This window comes from Sturnira hondurensis, unplaced genomic scaffold (assembly GCF_014824575.4).
Source record: "Sturnira hondurensis isolate 20B ecotype Veracruz unplaced genomic scaffold, ASM1482457v3 Scaffold0006496, whole genome shotgun sequence".
Taxonomy (NCBI): domain Eukaryota; kingdom Metazoa; phylum Chordata; class Mammalia; order Chiroptera; family Phyllostomidae; genus Sturnira; species Sturnira hondurensis.
In genome coordinates, this window is record NW_028079127.1 from 18,630,009 (window position 1) to 18,647,015 (window position 17,007).

General features: G+C 48.8%; 1 protein-coding gene across 4 annotated transcripts in view; it reads left to right on the forward strand.

Moving 5' to 3' along the window:
* The first annotated feature begins 12,985 nt into the window (after positions 1-12,985).
* Positions 12,986-17,007, forward strand: part of DCAF1 (DDB1 and CUL4 associated factor 1) — a 59,132-nt gene continuing 55,110 nt past the window's right edge. For 2 of the 4 annotated variants that reach the window (XM_037049611.1, XM_037049610.1), the window contains exon 1: positions 12,986-13,204. The gene's annotated coding sequence lies outside the window, so the exon portion shown is untranslated. Of the gene's footprint in view, positions 13,205-13,763; positions 13,853-17,007 lie in introns of those variants that run through there. The other 2 variants (XM_037049614.1, XM_037049612.1) reach the window with 2 other exon arrangements.

Sequence of the window (17,007 nt, forward strand, 5' to 3'; positions counted from 1 at the left end):
ATCCCACAACATTTTTTTCTGGCAGAAACAGAAAAATCTACTCTATAATTTGTGTGAAGTCTGAAGGGACCCCAAATAGTTAAAACAATCTTGAAAAAAGAAGAATAAAGCCAGGGGACTCACACTTCCTGATTTCAAAACATACTACACTACTATAGTAATCAAAATAGTGTTGGACCGGCATAAATACAGGCATAAATCAATGGAACAGAATAAAGATCCTGAAAATAAACCCCCACATTTATGGTCAACTGATTTTTGACAAGTTTGCCAAGGTCATTCAATGAGGTGAGGACAGTCTTTTCCACAAATGATCATAGGAAAACTGGACATCCACATGAAAAGAAAGAGAGAGAGAGAGAGAGAGACTGGATTCTTACCTCACACCATATACAGAATTACCAGTAGCTCAAAGTATATCAAAGACATAAATATAAAAACCAAAACCATAAGTCTTTCAAAAAAAACAAGGCAAATTTTCAACATTGGATCTGGCAATGGTTTCTTGAATATGACATTAAAGGCCCAGGCCACAGAAGGAAGAAATAGACAAGTTGGACTTCTTGAAAATTTAGCACTGTTGCGCATCAGTTGACACTATTGACAAAGTAAAATGGCAACCCACAGAAGGGAAGAAATATTTGTAAATCATATATCTGATCAGAGATTAATACCCAGGATATATAAAAAAAACTCCTGCAATTCAACAACAGAAAAACCAAGCAACCTGATTCAAAAATTGGCAAAGGATTTGAATAGACCTTTTGCCAAAGAAGATATGCAAATGGCCAATAAGCACATAAAAAGATGCTCAACATCACTCATCATCAGGAGAATGCAAATCAAAACCACAGTGAAAGACTACTTCATACCCATTAGGATGGCTGTTATAAAATAATGTAAAAAACACACACAGAAAATTACAAGTGTCGGTGAATATGTGGAGAAATTGGAACCTTTGCATGTTGCTGATGGGGATGTGAAATGGTGTAGCCACTGTGATAAACTGCTTGGTGGCCCCTTAAAAGGTGAAACATAGAATTCTGATGTTTTTCATTCCCAGCAATTTCATGCCTAGTTGTATGACCAAAAGAATGGAAACCGTGGGCTCAGCAGATACTTGTACACCTGTGTTCACTGTAGCATTATTCACAGTAGTCAAAGGGGGGTGGAAACTCCAGTGCTCATCAATGAACAGATAAACAAAATGCGGAATGAAGTACCGATACCTCTGACAACCTATAGAAACACTGAAAAGAGTATGTTAAGTGAGAAAAGCCAGACACAAAGTGTTACACATTGGATGATTCCATTTATAAGAAATACCTAAAATAGGTAAATCTATAGAGACAGGAAGCAGATTGGTGGTTGCCAGGGGCTGAAGGAAGCAGAGGGGAGTGGACGATGGGGAGCAATGGCTTAATGGTTTTATCTTGGGGATGATAAAAATGTTTTTGCAACTAGAATGAAGTGGTGGTTGCATAACGCTGTGAATGTACTGAAGTGTTCAAGTGGTTAATTTTATGTTATGTGAATTTTACCTCAATTTAAAAAAGGAAACTCAAGCTCAGAGAAGTGGAATTATACAAGACCTCACAGTCGGTAGCTGATAGAGCCAGAATTTGGACCCCGATGTAAGAATTAGTGGGCAGGGAGGAGTATTTCCTTACTTCAGAGGTGAATGACTGTTTTGCTGGTGATTGTCTGAGAGCAGTCTTAATAAGGGGGGAGGGATGTTGCCTTCCACATAGTAGGTCGTCACTGTAGTGAGTTACGTGTGAGTGGCTGCACTTTTGCAATTATCTTGGTTTTTGCACCTATGTCATTCTTACTGGAACTGCGAGGACTCCTCCAGATGGGGCCAGTTTGGGTCATCTCATTGACTCAGAGTCGGTACAGGGCTGAGTTCCATGTGCCTGCATTGAGTGGAATATTAGGGTTGTCTACAGTCCCCACTTGCCACAAAGGGATTCAGTTTCATTCAAATGACCCTGGGGATTTGTTTCGCAAAGACAAAAATACGCAGCCCCTGAGGTTCCTGGGGGACGCAGGCACACAAACAATTATAACACAGCCTTAACTCCTGTGTGAACAAACCATCAGCAGGGGTTTGAAGGAGGAAATGCTGGGTTCAGACCCTCCCCCTGGGAGTCTAACCTCCCCTTTGGTGACTCCTCGACCATCGCCAGGTTTTACCCTCCTCGTCGCTCAGTGTGTGGTTGGTGCCTGGGTACTCAGTAGTGTACGGCTGGACCAAATCGGGCCATGGGGCCACCATTCTCTGTTGCTAAATCTCTACTCCAGTTAGCGAAGTCACTGTGCTTTAATGTCTGACACAAATGTCACATCTTCTATGCTGCCTCCATGAACCTCAAAGCCAGCTCTTGCTCTGGGCTTTCTTGGTACCTCGTCTCCCAACTATTTATTGGGCACATGGTGTTTCAGCCCCATGGAGACAGGGTTGTACAATGTGGCGTCTGTCCTAAGAGCTTCTGTCCACGGCGGGAGGCGGACCAATAATAGGCGGTTATGCCACAAGAGGGAGGTACAGGGCGAGTGCCCTGAGAATCGCAGGAGACACCTCTGGGGTCTACCTAGCCCACATTCCCCTTCCCAAAACTAGAACACCCACTCAGGAGTGAGGCCTAGAGAGTATGTTTGTGCCCTGTGTCTCAGTCCCCTAGCGGTAGCTGATTGGCCCAGGGAGAATACCTAATTGCAAATGGGCCAATTGGATTCTATATTTCAACACATAAACTTGGAGTTAAGTCTTGGATTTAAGTGTATCTTGGATTTAAGTCTTGGATTTAAGCCCAACCAGAGGGCACTGGGCTGAGAGTCCCAGAGAAAGGAGAAAAGGAAGGATGCCCTGCTGGTGTGGCTCAGTGGATTGAGCGCCAGCCTGTGAACTAAAGGGTCGCCAGCTCGATTCCCAGTCAGGGCACAAGCCTGGGTTGTGGGCAAGGTTCCTCTTTGGGGTTGTGTGAGAGACAACCAACCAATGCATCTTCTCACACATCAATGTTTCTCTCCCTCTCCTTCTTTCTCCCTCCCTTCCCAACTCTCTAAAAATAAATAAATAAATCCTTTTAAAATTATTTATTCATTTATTTATCTTTAGAAGGGAAGGGAAAGAGAGAGAAATGTATGGTTGGTTCTCATGCGTTCCCTGCTGGGAACTGGCCTGCAACCCAGGCATGTGCCCTGACTGGGACTCAAACCACGACCCTCTGCTTTGCAGGCCTGCGCTCAATCCGCTGAGCTACACCAGCCAGGGCTAAATAAATCTTTTTTTAAAAAGGCGTGACCTATATTTCTGCTTGTGAATCCAAAGAATACCTACTTCTCTCTTTAAAATCAGTTCTTTTTTTTTGCTTAAAGGGTCTTTGTGGGGGTGGGGGTGGATATTGTCACAATGGCCCTCACTGAAGAGTGAGCAAGCGGGCTCCCAGCTTAGAGGAGGGTGAACTCAGGGGAGGGGGCAGGCAGGAGCAGGGATGGGATTGGGTGAAAGATGGAGAAGAGGATTCTGATGGGGGGAACTGCAGGACTAAAATGAAAAGAAACAAGACTCCGGATGTGACCAGGGCTCTTATCAACCACACTGAAAACCTAAAGTTGCATTTTAAGTCATGCCAAGAGTCACACTCCAGTGTTGGAAAGGAGCGGGGGGGGGGGGGGGGGCGGGGGGGGGGGGGGGGCCCAAAAACNATTGTCAGGTCTTGGTAACTGAAAGAAGGGTTAAGGGAAGGGAGGTGGAGAGGGGAGCTTACCTGAGAAGCAGAGCTAGAGACGCTGTGGTTGTTTATTGAGCCTCCTAGCTCAAAGCCTGGACCAGAGCCAACAGCCCTGGCCTCCTCGGGGACCTCATGAGAGACGCAGACGACCAGGGCCTGACCCAGCCCACAGCAGTGGACTGAGTTTCCCAGGACGACAGTTGATTCTGATTCTGCACCTAGTGTGTCATCAGCACCACCCCTCCCGTTTGCCGGGCCCTGCTCTCCACCCCTCTTAATCTTTCAGGGGACCCCTGAGAATCTCAGGCTCTTCAGTGCTTCGTTTTGTAAACAGAGTCTCCATGGGTTTCAAAGGTCTGTGATGTGGATTTACAATGGAATATCATTCCATCTTTAAAAGGAAGGATATTCTGCCATGTGTCACAGCACGGATGAGCCTTGCAGACATTATGCTAAGTGAAAGAAGCCAAGTCACAGAAAGACAAACGCTGTATGAGTCCACTCATTTGAGGCGCCTGAAATGATCAAACTCGAAGAACAGGAAGTAGAATGGCAGTTTCCAGGAGCGCAGAGAATGGGGACTTGTGGTTTGCTGGTACAAAGTATCAGCTTTATAAGACGAAAAGAGTTATGGGCGTGGATGGTGGCGATGGTTGCACATTATGAATGTATTTACTACCCCTGGGCTCTACAGTGAAACTAGTTAAGGTACCAAATTTTACATTCTCTGCACTTTGACACAATTTGAAAATTCTTCCACAGTTGGGTGTGGGGCTTGCAAACACAGCACTGGGGTACTCAATATTATCTAAGAGCCAGGTAAAAAGGGTTTTCATAACAAGTATTCATTTCCTACATGAGCATATCTAGGGTTTAGGGAACAGATTTGGCCTTTAAAGAGCTCCATGTGAACTGTCCTGGATGCTCTGATCCTCTCAAGCCGCCTTTGAGGTCCCAGAACACGTTCGCTGCAGCTTTTGCCACACTGCGTGGCTGTCTGTGCAGCTGTCTCCCTGGGAGTCGTGAACGGGAGGCAGAACCCTGTTTCCTGCCCAGCACATGGGGTTCAATGAAAGAAGAAAAGAAGGGAGGGAGGGAGGGACAGATGAGTGACTAGCCAGAGACAGAGGCCTCTGCTGGAGTAAGGAGGCTGAGGGAAGTTGTAATTTGGGTCCTTTCCCACGGTTTGTTCCCTTCATCCATTTCTCCCTTCTCTTCTGCAGCTTATCCCTCACCCTTGCCACCTGCAGGGAGCCTTCCCAGATTATGCCCAGCTACCTCTAGGACAGCCCCTCACCCCCATCTTCATCTCACCTGGAGGAGAAGGCAGGCAAGAAGGTTCATACCGGGAGACATGAGCTGCCTAAAAAGAGAATGGTGGGCCAAGGAAGGAAGGCTGGGGAGCCAGGGCCCCTGCTCCAGCACCTCCAACCCCACCCTCCAAAGGAGGGAGGATGGGATGCTCCCTCATGCCTCCCTAGGGCAGCCACCCCAACAGACCTGCTGGAGGCCCCTGGGCTGCCCTAGCCCATCTGGAGAGAGGTTCTCCAAGCTGACATCTTCATTAGGCGGCTTGGGGTAGGGGGTGCCACCAAGCCGTGGCAGTCCAAGCAGTCCCTGGGGTGCTTGCTGGCTGAATGCTCCCCGCCCCTACCTTTATTTTTCTGACAGAGGAGAGAGCAGAGGATCTAGACCCTGTTCTCAGAGCTGAGCAGCATGGCCTAAGTTAGCTAACTTCCCTAAGCCACAGCTTGCTCGTCTGGAAAAATGGGGCGTGACACCTGCTTCACAGGCTGAGAGGCTGAGCCTGGGACCGCACAGAGAGCGGGTGCTCAGCTCAAAGCACGCAGATGCAGCAGCAGGTGTGGGAGTTGAAAATGCCTTCGGAAGGTCTTATCTGAGATGCCTGGCTGACCCTGGGGCAGAGGGTGTGTTAGGCCAGTCTGGCCCTTTGCCCCCCCGTGGGCTGTTCGTCTCCAGTCCTTTCTAAGCTTCCTGATCCAAAAAGGTTCAATACCTCGGTGGCAGCGGTGCTAGTGGTGGGGCCCCTGAGGCTAATGAGCGCATGAGAAGGGCACTACTCTGCCCCCAGGGCTGGGGCTGGGGTTGGGAAGGGTGGAGAGGGCAGAAAGAGGCATGGTTGGTGTTCCATACAGGCCTTTTCTGTACTCTGACTTTGAAGCCACTGAGCATGAACCACTCTGATAAAAATAAAATGGTACTGAAAAGTAAAATACACGTCATTGTACCTCTGTTCAAACCCACAGGCTGTACTGACGCCGAGAGTGAACCCTACTGCACACTACGGGTGACAATGTTGTGTCAATGTCGTTCCGTCCATTGTGACAAATAAATGTAGCATCTGGTGGGGGAGGCTGTGTGTGTGGAGTTAGGGGTTTGGGGGAAAATGCTCTAAAAATGTAGTTATCTATAAGAAACAAACACACAAATGTAAAACTGGCACATACCGAAAATCATGCCCTCCCACGGTGTTGGTGAGGATTACGTGAGCGAACAGATAGGAAGGGCTTAGCCCAACCCACGCAAATGCTCAACGTGAATTGCCTTTTGTGTTTCATTTTTGAGCCCTCTCTGTCCCACCGTCTCCTCTCAGCTGTCACTCCTGGGATGGAGATGGTGTGATAGACCCTTTCCGCCTTTACCCCCGAATGCTGAGGCTCTCGTGGCTTTGTCACTAAGTCATGTGGTTTAACTGGTGATGCTATGATGGGCCTCTGGTGACAGTTCCTCCTGCGGCGCTGGAGGTCTACACTCAGCCCGGACAGAATTTGTCAAGCCCCACAGGAGACCCGAATGTGTAGCCAGGGCTAAGGACCTCGCACCAGCCTGTCAGCTTGCTGAAGGGCCTTACGCACGCCCCCACGCCCAACCCCAGGGAGAGTCTGCTCCTCTTTACCCTGCCTCCCCAGTCTGAAGGGCAGAATGGCCTTTGCTCTCAGCTGCAGTGTGGGAGGTGCATTTCCCTGTAACGAGGTCCACGGCCTTCTTATTCAGTTCTCCAGAATTTCTTGTCCTCAGGGTAGCTCAGGCCGTGACGCTTCTCACGGCTTCTTTGGAATAAAAGCCTCTGGAACCCAGACCTGCCTGGTTTGTGGGATGTGGAGCCCACCTTGCTCACGTCCCTCTGCTCTCTGTTTTGGGGGGAAGAAATCGGGAGGGGAGAATTTGAGCTCCATCCAGGCTGCCCTGGGTATCTTCTGGCTCCTGGGTGAGGCTGGCAGCCCCACGAAATCAGGCACACCCTGCAGTCAAATAGGGACAAGGACAATTCTGCAGGTTCTGCGGGCCTCAGAGCGGAACAGTACCTGGAAAAAAGACAGTCTCCTGCCCACTGAAGCTTTTACCACAATGCATGGCTGTTTGTGTAGCTGTCTCCCCAAGATTTCAAGCTTCTGGGCCCCACCTCGAGGTGAAGACCATCTTAGCCACATCCTGTTTAATGCTGAGCTCTCCTCCTAGATCAGTGGTTCTCTCCGCCTGGGGAGCCTCCGCAACCAGGGATGCTGGTGTGCCTCCCGGAAAGATACAGATTGAATGGATCTGGACTAGGGTCCAGAATTCATTCAGTCAGTATCCAGTGATTCAGAAACCAGGTACAGACACGTGCCTGATGAACTCCTGACTCAGACTCCTATATGGGCCTCGGGCCATAGAGTTCGGGACGCTGATTTCAGAGCCCACATGAGAGAAGCAAGGTTGGGAGCAGAGGGCCAGGTGTGAGGTGCACTGCAGTACCCTCTCCCCCAGTACCCTGCTGGCTGTAGAGCAGATATCTAGGGGCCCTTGCCAGGGGCATGGCTTGATGAATGACCCCACGTCCCAGACCTGCAAGCTGGGGAGGCAGTGTGCCACTGCCTTGGCTCTACTGTGAAGAGCCCTCAAAATTCTGGCCCATTCTCCCCTTGAGAGAAATGTCATGGCCCCACAGGTGGGGGTCCTGGGCTCCAGGTGGTCCCACCACTGCCTGGAACATTAGTCTTCCCTTCAGGGAGGTCATTGAGCGTGTTCGCTCAGTCCCTAGACCCTGGGCCCTTGCAGGCAGGGCCTGTTGTCCCCACCATGGGCTGCGCCCTCCTGCAGGAGTACAGGGCCAGGTGCAGAGCATTCAGGACTCCCTGACTTAACTGAAAATGATTTTGTTTCTTTGTATTTAAAAGCAGGTTTCCATCAAGGGGCTGCCTCCCCACCTGCTGCCCCCGCCCCCCACACACCCAAACTTCACCCTTCCACAACAGTGGCTGGCTTTCTGTGTTTCACGTGGCACAGTTTCTTCCTCCCAACTGTTTTTGGCCCTGGGCTGGCTCCTCCAACGGCTTGAATGTCCACACCAGGGAAGGAGTGTGCAGAAATTTCTCCTGACATTCTTCCTCCTCTGAGCAGGCAGGCCAGCAGGGCTGCTTAGCAGCCTAGCATTTGGGAGCAGGTGCTTGCCCGGGAAGCAGGTGGGATCACCAACAAGTGCATGGCCAGGGATGGTCTGCACCGAGGGGAGGGGATGATAGGATCCTGGGTCAGAGGTCCTAACCTCTCTGCCTTGGGCCAGCGGGAACAGCAGCGATCAGGACCTTTACTGCATGCAGCTGCGTCGGGGACTCTGTTCTCCACCCCCTAGGTCTCGAGGGGCAAGCCTGTGCCCAAGACCATGGCCCCAGGCTCCAGCTGTTCTCACCTCCTGGCAATGACTGAGGCCTGAGACTGTCCCCATCCCCAGGTCTCCAAGGGAACCCCTGGCCCCTACAACTGGAGCCTCTCCAGACCAAACAGCCCTCTCCAGAGTCTGAAGGCCACTTCTGAAGCACCTTCCGAATACCCACTACCCCTGGTTGTCTTGCTCCCTAGTCATGTGGGGGAGGCATCCAACTTTGTGACTTCACAAAAGGCTATTTTGTGACAAGGGCGGGCCTGGTGAAGTAGAGCCAGGCAGAGGGTCTTCCCCCCAGGAACATCATGTACATTTTCATGGAGAGACACCCCTACCACTGAGGGAAGGAGGAGGAGCTACCTCACAGTAAGAGCCCAGGACACACCTCTCTGTGCTGACATCAGCTCCCAGGCCTAATTGGGTACTCCTGGCTGCATCTGGCACTTTCTCTCAAAGGTCCAGGCCCATCGCTACCAGGTTCGAGCAGGGGCAGGAGGCAGTTATGCCGGGCGGTGGTGATGGCGGGTCTCTGACCTCAGAACTGGGGGTCAGAGCAGCTTACCCCCATCAGGCCATTCTTCTCCAGGCTTTCTTAAGTGAAAGAACTGTCTAGGTAGGAAGATTCCTGTGACTGGGGTGCTCAGCAGGGTCTGCCCCAGCAGTGCCCAGAGCCCTTTCCAGTGGGTCAGGCCGGAGATTCCTGAATCCTGTGAAAAGGTCTCATGGCTACAAACAGGCAGGACCAAAATCCAAGGGCTTTTCTTTGCAGTGCTGACTCCACTGTTGTTTCTTCCTGGAAGGATTCATGCTTCCAGAAACCTGAGGCAAAAGAGGCTGGAAGTACTTTCTCCTCACCTTCCCTGCACATGTTCCCCAACCCCCCACCTCTTACGTAAAACATGGCCTCTGGGAAGGGCAGGGCCCCAGAGTCAGAGGGATGATAACCGGCAGCCAGGCTGGGGGATCCAACAGGGGCTGGGGTGCCAGGACAGCAGAGTTTAGTTTGGCCCTCACACACAGCCCCTCTTTGTGCTGGGCATGCCCTGTGAAGGTCCACTGGCCATCCTCTCTGGCCTCTGCTTTGACTGTGACATCACCACTCTGCCAGAGAACCTCAGGGAAGGAAGTGTGCTCTGGGCAAGAGTTCCAGAAGCTTCAGCAGGAAGCAGTGGCCACAGCAGGTTTGGGGAGGGTGGCATGTCTGGCTTCATATCCAAGGGGCTCCTTGGCCTTGACCCTGTTCACCCTCGATCGGTAGCCCTTGCCAGTGTGAGGAAGCCTAGGAGCAGATCCTCTTAAACCACCCTCTGACCCACTCAGTTTTCAGTCCTGGGAAGGGCCAAAGAGTGGACAGTTGACCCCCAAGAAGGGTGACTCCACCACTTCCCAGTGCTTCTGAAGATGGGCCCTAGGATTTTTCTGGCAAGGAGCTCATTTCTCTAAATTTGAATGGGGAAAGCCTGAGCCCTTCCAGCAGGCAGTCCTGGGAACCGGGAGAAAGTGGCCTGGGCTGAGGCAGTCTGGAAGAAAGATCAACGGCGACAGCCTTGGACCCAGAAGAGCCATCCCTTAGCTAGCATGGCCATGTGCCAGGCCCCAAGCTAAGCACCCTGCATGCAGTATCCCCTTTAATGCCCGTAGCAATGCTAAAAAGGGGAGTCCTTATTACCATCTTCCAGGCAGGGAAACTGAAGCTTGAGAGGTGAAGGCATTAGGCTGAGGTCCCACAGCTGATAAATGGAAGCACCCACTATCAGGATGCCTGCCTCCAAAGCTGGACTCACAGCTGACCCGTTTCCTGCAAACTTCCCAGTACAGAGGAAAACCAGTTTTCTCATCCCTGACCCTCAGCCATAAGGTTAAAGAGAGAAGGGCAGAAACAAAGAACTTGAGCCTGATATCAGCCAGATCATCAGCTTTGGGGTGTGGGAGCCTCCACTGCTTGGCCTGTTGAATCTGCAATGAGCCCCACTGGGAGGCAGCTGCTCTGACTGGCTTTGAACGATTTTTCAGATGATTTCGATGAGGCCCTGGGGGCTGCAGGAGGGGAGTCCTCAGGGGTCTGTGGCTGAGCAATAGTTCTGAGGTGGGGTTGCCAGATAAACCTAAGATGGCCAGTGTAATTTTAATTTCAGATGAACAATAACTTTTAAAAATATAAGTATTCCCTAAATAGTGCACAGGGCTCTTCTGAGGTCTCCTCACTCTGGGGTGGAGTACATCCAAATCTGTAGCTCTTGGTGGGAGGGGGCCAGGGGGACCTCTCCGCCCTTTCTCTGCCACTGGGCAAGAACCACTCCTTGCCCTTTTGGATGGTGGCTGCTTCTTACTGAGGCACACGTGGTGGGGGTGGGGTGGTACACAGGCAGAACTGGAGGGTGGTGGGGCAGAGTTCAGAGATGTTTTTCCAAAGAGGACAAGAAATCTCTTTCCAGTAGGCCAAGCTGGGTGTGTGGGCCTGGGTTTTCTGTGGCGTTGTGCTTGTGTGTACTTAGATGTGAAAGTGGTTGTGCCAATGCACAGATGTGCGTGCTTGTGTATCTGGCATGCATGTTCTCCCTGTGAAATATGCATGCAGAAAATTGGGTGCTGCTGTCCTTTTGCCATTTCAGGCTGGGAGTGAGTCTGGGAGTGCCTGCAGGCACGTGGCTATGTGTGTGTGGGGGGTGTTGGCATGGGTAGAAGGACTGAAGACCTTATAGAACAGATTCTGGAGGGAGCAGATTCTAGACAGGCCCTTTATAGGCTCTGCTCTGCTTTCCTGGTCTCCTAGACCCCCAATTTCTCCAAAGCTCCACACTCCCCTCACTGACCCAGCGCCCAAGACTGGGTTTCTGAAGGGGAGCAGTGCCATCTGGTGGCAGGCTGAGGCTGTGCCACAAACAGGTGAGGTGGACCCTGTGTTCACACCAGGGTTCTCTGCCTTTCTGGCCCCCAGCCAGTGGGAAGTCACTGCCGCACTAGCTAAACCACGAACAGAGGGAGGGTATCTGAGGATACCCTCAGGAACCCTCCACCCGTACGCATTTTGGGTGTATGGCCCAGGGAGGCATAGCAGAAAAGTCAGCTGAAGGAGTGCTGGAGGCAAGGCATAGGAAAGTTTCGAGTCCAGCCTCTGGACCCACAAACCTGGGCCCCATTTCTTGGACCACCTCTCTGCACTCAGATATCTCATCTGTATAGGTGACTAACTGTGTCTACCCTATGAGGTGGTACTGAAGGTTATATGAAAAAGTGAGGGTGGAATGCTCGGCTCACAGTTCAGCCTGCCATAAAGTCAAAGGAAATGATAGTGGCCATTATTGATATGGGCAAAGTTCCAGAAGCACAGGGAAGAGAGCTCTGTGTCATGGCAGGTGGAAGGGTTGCAGAGAGGGGATATGTCTGCGCCACTGCCCCCCCACATTCTAGAATTTTGTGCCTGAGCAGCTGCTCCAAGTTACACATTTAAGTGAAGGAGGAAGGAGGTCTTTTCTCTGGAACTAGGGAAATGGGGTCCAATGGGGAATGGTATCAAGAGTCTCAGTGTTCAGGCTCTGGGCTTCTTTTTAAGAAAAAAATTATTTATTATTGAGAGAGATATTGAGACATCAATTTGTTATTGGTGCTTTCACTGGTTGCTTCTTGTACGTGCCATGACCAGGATGGAACCTGCAACCTTGGCATATGGGGAGGACGCTCTAACCAACTGAACAACCTGAACAGGGTTCTGGCTAGCTTTTTACTAGCTATAGAACCTGAGCATGGCAGCAGGCTTGCTGTGTTCCGTGTTCCCCAAGTGAAAGTGTTAGCTCTGAGGACTACACAGAAATGTGCAGAAACTTTCTAAGGACTCCCAGAGAGATAAAGGCTGGGTAGGACCCTGTCAGGGAGAGATTCTGCTCATCTGCGAAGTCACATTTATCATTCATGTTCCCAAGTCAGGGGATCCCTGAGTCTGTCAGCTGTTCTGGTTCTGCTGCTTATTAGTTGCGTGGTGTTAGGCAAGTCAATCACTCTCTGTGTCACTTTTCCCAGCTGCAAAATAAAGGAATTAAATTAGATGACCTCCGAGTTCAGCCTTGCCTTACTTATGGCCTTTGGATTTTTTCCCCTTTTCTCTGCCTCATATATAACACCTAAGATAAATATTTATTGATCCTACAGGCTAGGTCTTGTACCGAAAGACAAAGGAAAACCAGAGCCTTCTGTTTTATGGGTGCTGTGGTTTCTAACATGCTCGTGGCAAATATTTTCTTAGATCCTGGTATGTGAACAAAGGGGCAGATGGGAGAGTAAAACAAAAGCTCTCGTCTGTCGCACGGGGCATAATAAGGTAATGAAAAGGTAACCCGCTCTTGTAGTACTGTCTTGGAAGGATCCAAGGTCCTCACTTTTCTCTTCCGCCTTCTGAAGCAGCCAATGACTATGCAGACGTCCGCGTTAATTTTAAGAACTACAAGCCCCAGCAACCAATACGCGCCGGAGAAGCGCTCTTGAGCTAATTGACTAAAACGCCCCGCCCCTAGAAGCGGAACTTCATTTCCCAGGAGGCTGCGGGGTTCGTTAATATTCCTCCGCCGGCTCTGGCGTTTCCCTCCCGCCTCCGGCCAGCGAGCCTCGCGCCGAGTCGGAAGGGGGAAGGGGGCACGCGCGCAGGCGCGCGCGCGGTGCACGTAGCGCGCGACTGACGCATAATATGTGGGCCATTCTGGAGCCGTGGTCGCGCTGTGTGTGAGTGAGGGATAGTGCGGGACCTGAGGCGGTGTGTGTGAACCGTGGCCGCTGGCGGGGTCAGGGGCGAGCGGCAGAGCCGCCCGGGAAGGTGAGTGGGGAAGGGAGGAAGACGGCTTTCTGGGAGGGGTTCGAGGAGACAGGGCGCGTGGCCCGGCGGGCGGGAGAGTGGGCGCGGGCTGGGGGAGGGGCGGCACCTGCCCGGGCCGCCGGCGGCGAGGGGGCGGGCCGGGCCGCCGTGGAGGCTGGGCCCCGGGCCTGACAGGACTTCTCCTCCAAATTCTTGGCTCGGGGGCGGGGCTTTCCGTTCTTCCTGCAGTCCGCAAAAGAGGCTTCCTGAGAGTAACTCTTCCGCCCGGAGTGGGGGGGTAGGGGTGTGCCCGCCCTACCTGTAGGAGGGGCCTCTTTTATCCCTCTGGTCGCGTTTTTCCTCCCAATCATCCCAATCTCCGTTCCGTACGGACTGGGGAGCTCCATCTTCCCTGCCGCCGTACAGCGGCCCACTTCCCAGACTGTTTCCGCCTCTAGCTCCAGTCACCTGGGCGGGCTTTCTCCTCCCTCGGCCTCGAGCTGGCTTCCCCTGCACCCGCCTGGCTCTCGGACCGGGCGAGGGGGCGGAGCTTTCCGGGCACTCCTCCCACCCCGGTGGTGAGGGGGTAGGGTGGACCGAGGTGTGAGGGTCCTGCGGCGTGGAGCCAAAGCTCGGAGTGCCTGCTGGGCTTCCCGGGAACCTGTTTCCGTGGGTTCTAGTCGTTTGCATCTGGGATGGCCAGGCCTTTGCTCAACTCCGTCTTCTCTTACTGAACGGTTTCCTTCTGTTGCAGTGTTAGCCCTCGGGTTTCTTATTTGTTGAAGTAGTAGTTTTGGAATCTCTGCAGTAGTACTTTTTGAGTCCCAAATGACTCGTCCCTGTCCGCATCACGTTGTTTTTTCTTCACTCTGTTTTCATTGAAGCCTCTTAATTAGTCTGCGTTTTAATTAGTTTATATTAGCATCTTCCTGTTCTGAACGTTTTGTTAATACAGAGTGAGAGGTTCATTGACATTGTCGACCTGTAATTTTCTTTTTCCAGTTTACTGGAGTTTATGTTTAAGGCTTATATAAGCTCTACTGGAGTTTACCTTTGAGGTTTATATAAGCTTGTATGTTTAGACTCCTTAGGAGTGGAGGTGGTGTTTTTCTACTCGATGATGTCAAGGTTTGGGTTTTATCTACAGCAGTTACCCGTTTTTGGGTGGTGATGTGTTTTTGGATGTTAAGGAGCAAAAAGAGCTTGACTTGGGGTGGTGAACACAGTACAACATACGGATTATGTGTCATAGAACTGTAGATCTGAAACCTATAAAATTTTATTAACCACTGTCACCCCAACAAATTCAATAAGCATTTTTTAAAAGTAGCTAGTAGAATTTGGAGAATATATAGGAAATAATAACTTTAAGCTCAAAATATCTTGAATAGTTGTTGAGCACAGTGTTTTACTGTTTTATCTTATGTACAGTTGATTAGTAGAGAAGGAATCTGGTGAAATGAACCACATATTAGCTTACCTTGGAGTGATTGAAGCTTTTTTATTTTTTTTTAATTACTGCTGTTAGGGAGGTGGGAGGGGAAGAGAAAGAAAGCATCGATTTGATTTGTTGTTCCAATTATGTATGCGTGCATTGGTCGATTCTTGTACCTGACCTGACCCGAGACGAACCTGCAACCCTGTCTCATCAGACGCATTCTAACCAACTGAGTCACCTAGCCAGGAGCTAAAGCGGGTTTATTACTAATTTTCTTATGCTGTTTTTGTAAATGAGATGGCCATGGACAGTAATACAAAGTTGCTATACATGATTGTACATTTCATACTAGTTATTAGGTAAATTTTACGTGAAGCTCCAAATGTGGATTATTTCCCCCAGTTTTTGTTTTGTTTTTAAATAAGGAAGAATGCTTTCAAACATTGTTTCAGGTTTGTAACCATGTGGGATCTTTCCTTAACATGGATTTTATTTTAGGCTTTGCGACAATTCTGCCGAATAGGCCATTCAGTATTGTGTTTTAGAAGAGGACAGGTTTTATGGTTCAATTTAAAAATTACAAAATAATTGAAAATGGTAAAACTAGGGTAGTAATGTATGATGAAAAAATCTTTCTTTTACCTTTATCCATTAGAGTCAGTTACCTGCCACAAAAGTAGTAGCTCTTCTCTGTTCTTTGTGTATTCTTCCAGGGATATTTTATTTGGGGGATGCACACACCCTTTGCTTTTCTCAGCAGTCCACATTAGGGAAGGAAATACTTCTTAATTTTTTCCAACTTTTTATTATGAAAAATTTCAAACATTAAAAAGTTGAAAGGACAGTAAAGTGTGAGCACTTGTTTATCCATCCAGATTCAACAGTTGTTAATATTTTGCCATATTTTCTCTCTATATGGGTATGGTGTATGTATACTTTGTGGAACTAATTGAAAATAAGTTACAGACAGTATCACCCCTAAATACTTTTACAGCCATCTTTTAATCAGCTTAACAATAACCCACAGCCTTGGGACCAACTTACAGCCATCTTTTAAGGATGAAGACATTCTACATATTTTTTGTGGGGCTTTACATTATTCCCTTATAGGGACAGTATTATTATTTAACCCTCACAGCATTCATTTCCGTTTCATAGATGAGGAAATTGGGATTTGGAGAAGTTAAATAACTTGCTCAAGATCTTGCAGGTATGTCTGTAGATTGGGATATGAATGCTTAAAATCTTTTTCTACCAAGTAACAGTTGGCTAGTCTTGGGGACCTTTCTGAGCCCATTTCCTAATCTGTAGAAAAGGGAAGGATGGTTGCGAAAATTCAGAAAAGTGGTAAATGAATTACTTAGCAAAATATCTGCTCCGTGCTAATATTCACCAGTTGGTAACTATTGTGTTACTATTGGACAGGCATTAAATTCTGCATACCACCTAAAGAATTCACTTTAAAACATGGTGAGTTGAGAATAAAAATAAGAGAAAACAAGAAAGAAAATAAAACAAAAACTGTGGTGAGTTGAGTAATGTACCTTTACTGTCTTGTGCATAACAAGATGTGTATAATACATTTTGTATTAATAGTCTTTCATTGATAGTAAAATGATTTATCATTGATCCTACAACTTTAGTAAGTTATATAATTACTATAACTTTAGGCAGGTAATTGTTCCCAAAGTTATGACTATTCTCAGGGATAACTAATCAGAACTTTTGAAAATGGTACCAGAAGTATATGTTTAAATGGAACGCTGAAGTTTTAGTATTTTAATGTCCCTGAGTTGACCTTGATCAGAAGTAGTATTTTCTTTATGTGTTCCATTTTCTGATTGCTTAAATTTTCCAAAAGGCGTTCCCTTGTAGAACTTTTTAAAAATTAAAAACATTGTAAAATTCACATACCATAAATTAACTTTTCCTATTTTAAAGTGTTTGTGATTCAGTGGCACTTGGTATACTAACAGCGTTGTGCAGCCATCACCTCTTTTAGTTTCAAGACATTTTCATCACCCCAAAGGGGGACCCCATACCCATTAAGGAGTCATTTCCTATTTCCTCCTCCCCCAGACCTCTGGCAACCAGTAGGCAACTTTCTCTATATGGTTTTACCTATTCTGGATGTTTCCTATAAATGGAATCATACAGTATGTGATCTTTTGAATCAGGTTTTTTTGTTGTTGTTGTTGAATTGTAGATCCTTATCAAATATATCATTTACAAATATTCTTTCCATTTCATGGGCTGTCTTGTAACTTTTTTTAAAAAGGTTTTATTTACTTACTTTTTAGAGAGAGGGGACAGGAAGGAGAAAGAGAGGGAGAGAAACATCGATGTGTGAGAGATACAGCCATTGGTTGCCTTTCACATGACCGTA